This window comes from Pundamilia nyererei, unplaced genomic scaffold, assembly GCF_000239375.1.
Source record: "Pundamilia nyererei isolate P.nyererei 1_Seehausen unplaced genomic scaffold, PunNye1.0 scaffold00001, whole genome shotgun sequence".
Taxonomy (NCBI): domain Eukaryota; kingdom Metazoa; phylum Chordata; class Actinopteri; order Cichliformes; family Cichlidae; genus Pundamilia; species Pundamilia nyererei.
Genome location: NW_005187402.1, coordinates 1225921 through 1234495, shown reverse-complemented (window position 1 = coordinate 1234495; position 8575 = coordinate 1225921).

Here is an 8575-nt window from a genome sequence, read left to right as displayed (position 1 = left end):
GTGTGTGTGTGTGTGTGTGTGTGTGTGTGTGTGTGTGTGTGTATGTGTGTTGGGGGGTGAGAAAGCATTCTTCCATGCGCCAGCAACCATATTATATTACTGGCATAAGTGAATCAAGCCCAGGAACCTCGGATGTGCTAGTGCCAACAGTGTTTCTGGAGGGAAGGATATTCCCTTAACCCCAGGTGACCTTGAAATAAATAACTCAAGAGCTAGATCCACCTGCTCTGCAACGATTCTGGCTACAGGCTGGATGTAATTGGCTGTCAAAACAGCATGTCGACTGCTGGAGCTGGTTGTCACAACGCAGAGTTTAATGTCATCACACATGCAGGAGTAAAGCAGTCCTAGTGGATTTCAGTGACAGGCAGGTATATTTTACTTCAAAGCCTCCCTTTGGTCATGAGACCAGTTCGAGCTGGTACTTACATGAAGGCACTGTGGGAGTCATGTAGAAATCAGCACAGTTTTTCCCTCTTATTGTGTTTTTAAACACTGATTAACAGACAGTCAGGGACAGACATTCATATTTCAGGCAAGCACCACATTCCAATTCATTATTATTATTATTATTATTATTATTATTATCCTGTTAGCAGTCGGACGTACCGCCCACGGTACATTGGATGGTTTAGGGGACTAATTGGACTGCTAAGGGGTTATTATTATTATTATTATTATTATTATTATTATTATTATTATTATTATTATTATTCTCAAAACATTGCCAACAGTTAACTTTCCAGTTGAGCAGATATGAGGAGGGGAGAACACATTATGACTGAGAAGAGAGGGAGTGAAGAGCAGTTTCTCCTGTTTCATATGGCGATGGGTCCCCGGTGAGAGGAAAATACCATCATGATGTCTGAAACACAGAGAGACAGCAGCTGGTAGAAAGGTCACACACTCACACACACACATGACACACATGCACACATGGTCACACGTGAGCGACACATACACTTACAGCTGTATATGGATGAATGCGCTGAGAGCTGTGCGCTCACACACAAAGGTCAGTGTTTCCCTGATGGGTATTGATGCTGGAACTGTTCTTTTTTCCCCAGTGTGTGTGTGTGTGTGTGTGGGAGGGGGGTGACAGAGAGAGAGAAACTGATTCACTGATTCTGCACAATCCTAACTGAGAATCTGCATTACCACGTATTGTTTTGAATCATGGCTACACAACCCTGATTTTTTCCAATCACATTTACCATTTTTAGCTCATCCAGCTAAAGGCCCGATGACCTTATGCCATGGGAAGACATCTGTTATCCATCCATCTGTCCAGAATTCACAAGAATCACCAGCTCTCGTGGAGTATTGGTCAGAATTTCATCAAGCTCACACAGTTACCATCTGAAACTGAACTCAAGGTCTAATGGCAAGTAACCTGTAAACTGTGCTAGAGTTGAATGACTTACATGATTCGTTTCCTGGTTTTATATTGGTCTCAGCAAAGTAATCTTTAATTAATTCACTTTTTAATTGTGTTTCTTTCACATGTCACATGCAACGCCTGCAAGTAACTTTGAAATTTGTATTTGAGTGAATTTTGCTTGAGTCGCCACTAAATGCCAGCGACAGTCAGAGTCACTCAGATCGTATCTGCTTTACCTGTCCTATATCTGCAGGACTTAAGCCACTCTATTGCTGCTTCATGATTGGCTGATTGGATAACTGTATGAATAAGCATGTGCATTGTGTTCCTGATAAACTGCTTGCCGAGCTTCTTTAGTGCTGAGCTACAGCTTGTTTTTGACCAGCGTTCACTTTTTACAAACAACGGTCACACAATCATCTCTTTTCTTCTGCTGGGTTCTGTAAGTTTGTAGTTTTCTATCCAGAGTGCTGATCAAACAGCCAAGAGCGGTGCAGCAGCTGTCCGTGGTCCTTAGTGTCATCTGTCCCAGGGAGCAGAAGATCTGCTGCTGTGAGCTGATGGCCGAGAGGGAAAGCATCTGATTGTCACTGTTGCACCTGTGTGTGCATGTGTGTGTGTGTGTGTGTGTTTTCTGGAATATACACTAGTGACTTTAGTTTGTCGTCAGTCGTGGTTTCGTGTTGCTTTGTATCATGTCTCCTGCTGAGCTTTGTGCAAAAAGCCTTTTGCCTCAGTCCAGCCTCTGAGTCATCTCTCTGCCAGGGTCCACACACAACGCACAACAAAACTTATTTTGGGCAGAAATACATGAAGATTAGCACCAACTCTACAACTGAAGCCAACCCCAAGTGAGATAAAGCTGTCCAATGTGCTTTTATTGGGTGCACTTTGTTTTATAGAATTCTTAAAGGGCACCTATTGTGCTATTATTTATTTATTTATTATTTTTCTCTGATATGCTGTTACAACATTTTATAGCCACGTGAAACATGTGGTGGTGAATGTGAGAGTGCTTTGCATTAGTTCAGTATTTCAGATGGGACACATCTATGTGGCAGCTTGAGTTAAGATGTCCTTAACATCTTAATCATCGTATCATTATATCCCTGCATTTTCTTAACCAACAGCCCAGCCTATCCCAGCTTTCACAGGGAGTGTTGTAAAATATTATAATTAAATTCCATCCATCCAAGTTCTTCTGCTTATCCAAATCAGGACAGCTGGTAACCCTGCCCCAGCTGTCACAGGGAAAGTATTGTATACATATGGTATTTATGTATGTATTTATGTATTTATTATTAGTATTATTAGTAATATTAGGGCTGTCAGTACTGTGGAAATTGATTATAATTCACCTTGCATTTACAGACAACAAGACTGTGCAACATTCAGGATACTTTTTTTCTTCTTCTAGACAAACGTTCAGATTGTGGCTGTGTTTTACCCAAACATTTCTACACAGTCTTTGTCCTATGCTAGTTTCCACCATGTTTTTGCCCTGTTTAGCAGTACAATAGTAGCTATGCAGAATTCACACCACTATGAATCCTATTTTCTTTACACTGGGCCTAAGAACAGCCCTTCACTTTATCCTCTCTCTGAAACAAGCTGTTTTAGCTACCTTCCTGCTGCTATTGATCTATAGATCCAACTTTCTTCTCATTGGCTGTCAGTTGTAACCAGCAGGTTCAACCAGGTGTGGCTTCAGTTCCCTAAGAGAGGATATTAGGGTTACCCATGTCATTGATATCATACAGAGGCAAAAGTTTCATGTTTGAACCTTCAACAAACATGAAGCAACAGTTCAGAGTAAAATCCATAAAAATAAGAAAAAAGAACATATTAGTGGTCAGTCTCTGTAATGGTCACAGTAATTATTGTCCGCAGTGCTGTATTCACATCAGCTAGACCTTCAGAGGGTACCTCACATAATCTTGGTAACTGCTATGGAGGGTCCAGGTTTAAGTTTCACCATGATCTTATCTTTCAGGTCAGTTCCTCTCGCACTCAACAAGACTTCTTCTATTGCACTTGAGGATTGGTACTCAATCTCGGGTGGTCATGATGATATCTCCCCCCTGACCTCTCTAGCCATGAGAGCAGTTCTTTCTTCCGATTGTTGGAACACTGAGCTACTAGTTGTTTCGCCATCAATCTGGATGTTGGGTATCGATGATTCCATAGGGCCTTCATCTTATTCATGTAACCTCTCCCACTGGGGTTACTTGCATAGTAGCATCCCAACAGCACCCTATTTTAATCGCTTGCTCACTCGTGCCTTCTGGTTCCAGTAACCCACTTCTCATCAGTGTGTCCTAGTTCCCCAACACCTGATGTGGACCTTGTTAATCCGGGCGATGTCCAACTCGGCATGGCTTCATTTTAAAGTAATATTAGGCTTGGTGAGCATGGGGGATCTAGCCTAGGGACCTTTACTGGATACAGATGCCCCGGCCCAAAGGTGTGTAGTCTTACCACTAAGCTATCCAGCTGCTTATCCATTTTTTAAACTTTGATTATTGTAAGCTTCTGAAAGGAGGATCATACAGGGTATGTTCATTGGCTGCCTGATTGTGACTAACAAGCACGTAGTTTTAGAGTCAGCTCCACCCATTACTCATCACATGCACTTTTACACGGAGATAGCAACAGCCAAAATACCCATGTTAAAGCTTCATAACAGAACTTACTGCAAACTGCTTCTAAAACAGCCTGTTGAGATGAACAATTTCCAACAGATTTCGAACCAACAGACATAGTTGAGACATGGTTCATTTACATGCAGCCCCTGAGGCTCTGATCTATGTCTGAATTTTTTATTTGATATGTTCATTTATTTTCTTATGATCTTCAGATAAATCATATTATTTTGTGTATGGAAGTGATGATTTCTCCATACCGTACCAGTACCCTAACAAAGCTATAGAGACAGTTATACAGCCACACACAGCATCTTTATCATGACGCTGTTCATTATTTTGTAGTCTTTGTCAGCCCGATCGGCTACATCGCGCTGCTTGTCATGTGATTGCTATCGTGGTCTTGGTCCGTTTTTGAGTTTTCTTGTATTTTCTGTCAATTTTTATTTTGTTAAGTCACGTTGTTATTCTAAAGGTTTTTTCTACTGTGCCTGGGTTTGTCTGTTTAGTTTGGTTCGGTTTGTTCGATTCCCCCCTGTGTTGTATCCCTCTGTGTGTTAGTGTTTATATAGTTGTGAGTTTCTTGTGCCTTGTTACCCCCACGTGTGTTATTCCATCATATTTCCTCCAGCCAGTCATGTCTGTGCTCTCCATCATGTTCTCTCCCTCCCTCTCGTCTGCCTCTCCTCCACTTTTGTATCATCTTTCCTGTGTTATTATGAAGGTCCCGTGTTTCCATGTTCAGTCCAGCTTCCCCTGTCTCGTTAAGGTTATTCGTGTCAGCTGTGTTCCTCCTGTGTGCTCACTTCCTCGTTATTCCTCTGTGTATTTAGGTCAACGTCTCCTTCCCGTCCTTTGTACCATCTTACCTCATTGTTGTGTGTGTTTTGCAGTTTAGTTTACTTTGTACCATCTCTTTTGTGTCAGCAAATAAAGCTGCATTTTGAGTTCATCCCTGTGTGCTGTTAGTTCTGCATTTGTGTCCAATCACCTGCCTGCCACGCAGCGTTGACAACTGCAGAGGTCAAATGAAAGTGATTCCATTCTCAGACTTTGTTTCCTTGTCTAAGAAAACTGATTTGCAAGTCTTAACCCTTTGCAATCAAGTTAGTAATAAAATGAAAATAGTTTATCACCTTTTGTGGATTTTGTCCTTTAATCTTATCCTGACAATTGGCTTGTGCCAGATACGTCTCCTGATGAGAGCCCAAAACAATTTATGTGTGTGTTTAACTAAATGCTTGAGGCAGATTAGGGAGGGAACCACTCAGAGAGCAGGAAATCTAAATTAAAAAAATATAAATTATATAAAAAAATGACTAAAATAAAAGGTAAAGTTGAAGTTGTTGCAAAATTACCACTTTGATTTGCAATTTGAAAATTACCTCAGTGATTTTCCAGCTGGTAATTGCTTGGTATTATTATCTGTGTGTGTGTGTGTTCAATACACTTGTGCGGTGCATGTGTCTCTGTGCATCTGTGTGCATGTGGTCACCTCAGTGTCCAGCGTTCTCCAGAGGCTCTAATTGCATGTGTGACTCTGTGTGTCTGTGTGTGTCTGTGTGAACTTAATTGAATAGGAGGTAAAGGCTGTGGTGTTCCCCTATGGTGCAGCCTCTAAATGCGGCCTCGCTGGAGAGGAACCGAGGGGAAATGGAGCTTAGAGGCACACAGGGAGCAAGAGCAAGAAAGAGGGCGAGATGACAATAAATTTGACATTCCTCCGAGATTTTGAATAGAAAGACTGACAAAGAAAGAGAGCGTGGCTAAATGTGGGCTCCCCGATGAGATGGAAAGAGCTTGGGAGACAGGGAAACGGGAGCGGGAAAGAGAGAGAGAGTTTTTATCTAAATGTGTCCCTCCCCAGTGAGCGGGCTCCGAGACCGGGGGAGCTGTCCTTGGTTCAGAATAAGCCTCTGGCAGAAAACCAAGTCAAGCAGTTAGCATTGAGCACATCACACAGGGCTGAAGCCTCGCACACTACCTCTCTGTCACTGTCTCCCTGTTCATCCTTCTCCCTCCCTTTCTTTTAACCCCCCGTCACCCCATCTGTGTTTGTCGTCGAGATGTGACACAAGCAGTTAGTGCACTGAACAGGACGTGGCCGAAGGCAACAAACTACAACACCTCCCTGTCTGGCTTTTTTCTGTGTTTGTTTCCTTTGGTTTTACCATCTTCTGGTGTTTTCGTCACTGGATTTTTCTCCATTTCTTCTTCTTCTTCTTCTTCTTCTTCTTTTTCTCCCTTTTTGTTTGGAGTCTGAGATGCATCACAGCCTTGACAGCATATTGCTCCATATTGAGCTTGTAATCTTTAATATGCGGGTCTAGCCTTGAGAATTTATGTGTCAGAGTCATTGTTTAGCATTAAAACATTATATAAGTAACCGTAACGATAAAAGTGGAGGGACACTTTTATCAGATTTCCACAGCGAGTCATATGCCTCAATGTCATATCACATACATCCACACTAGCATTACTCAGTCCTGGAGTCAGTTCTCAGACGTAGTTGGGCAGACAATGGTAGCCCGCACACCTGTTTGTCTTCATCTCATCATCAGCTTCTGGGAAGAAAAAAGTCTCCACTCCATACAGGTTGTTGTTATTCTTAAGGTGATAATCAGGTGCTTAACTTGTGAGTGTTGTTTTTGTTGTGCGTGTGTGCGTCTTCTGTTCCTCGACCTTATTCTCTCATCTCTGCTCCCAGTTAAACACCAGTGTGTGCTTTGGCTGGACTTCAGTTCCCTGTAACCTGAAGAATTGCCTCATTGCTCCCATGTTTGCAAAAGAGCTGAAAATCAAAACTCATTGCTCTGTTATGTTAGTACTCACCTGACTCACCTGTCCTCTCTGGTGTCCACCTGCAGAAAAGCCTCTTACCTGAACTCACTTGGCTTCTTGCCTTTGAATTTGACGAAAATAAAAGATCTTAAAAATAAACGATCCTAAAACCACTGCAGTCTGCGGTTGAGTACCTTTGAAGCTCACTTTTAAACATATTTTTTGCTTAATAGCCTAAGAACACTGATGACCAGGTACGGTCGGATTCATTCAGCTCCCAGAGAAATAAAAGCCGTACTCGTGTTTTGGGCAGCAAAGTAAATAAGTGTGAACTTCCACACAGCTGCACAAGTTTTCAGGTTTCCCAATTAAAGAACCAAAACCAACAATTCTTTGCTTTTCTCTCAGATGTCCCAGTGCTGGTCACGCAGTTCAACATTTGGTATTAAAGCCTCATTTTAACTGCACTTACTGAGATAAATTACATCAATATTCAACAGCAATAAAATAACTATTTGGTGAAAACTGCTTCATGGGTGTCATGGATGAGGCCAACTGGAGCAGGAGTAAATATTTTTCTGTACTTTTTATCAAATAAATATCTTTCATAATTTTATTTTATTTTTAAAATGTGTTAGTAAACATGCTGTGTGTGTTTGTTTTCTTTGATGTTGTATTTTTTAATATGTTCAAAACAAAGCCACATGACACAATGTGATTGGACTAAATATTAGGAAAGGATTTGGGAAAATTGTTAACATTTTGCTTCATTGTTTCACATCTTTGACCAGAATATCATAAAACCTACAAAAAGTCCCACGGAGAGCTCCTTTTACTCTTCCACACACCAAAACACTGTTCTTGAAACATTTGTTGTATTTCTGCATAATTGTGATGGATTACATTCATTTCTTTACCTCTACACATAGAACCCCATAAAGAGAAAGTGAAAAATGTTTGTTTGAAACTCAAATTTATTAAAAATGAAATACAAAAATATAACACATAAGTGTTCACAGCCTCAGCCATGATGGTGAAAACTGAGCTGAGGTGCATCCTGCTCCCACTGATTATCTGTCAGATGTTTTGTTCTGTTGACTGGACATGAGTTAGAAAGGCACACACATCTGTCTGCATAAGGTTAGCAGTGCCTGTCTGAGCTCAAACCAAGCTGTGAATTTCAAAGAATTATGTGTGGACCCCTGACACAGGACTGTATGAAGGCACAGACCTGGGGAAGATGACATAGATTTCCGCAGTATTGCAGGTCACAATGGGCAGCGTCACCTCCATCATTCGTAAAAAGAAGAAGAACCAGAACTCTTCCTAGAGCTGGCTGCCCAGCCAATCTGAGCAGTCGGTGTAGACGGGCCTCAGTCAGGGAAGTGACCAAACTCTTGATGGTTTCTTTGACAGAGCTCCAACATAGAGAGGAGAACCACTTCTGCAGCACTGCACTAATCAGGCCTGTGTGGGGGCAGACAGAATGACCCGTCAGGAAAATGCACACAACAGCCTGCTTGGAAAAGGAAACTGAAGGACTCTCAGGAAAGAAATTAAATTCTCTGGTCTGATGAAACCAAGATTGAACTCTTTGGCCTGAATAACAAGAATCATGTCATCCCTACATTGAAGCACGGTGGCAGCATCATACTGTCGGGATGTTTTTCACCAGCAGGAACTGGAAGACTAGTCAGGGTCGAGGGAAAGATGAATGCAGCAATATAATAATAATAATAATAATAATAATAATAATAATAATAATAATAAT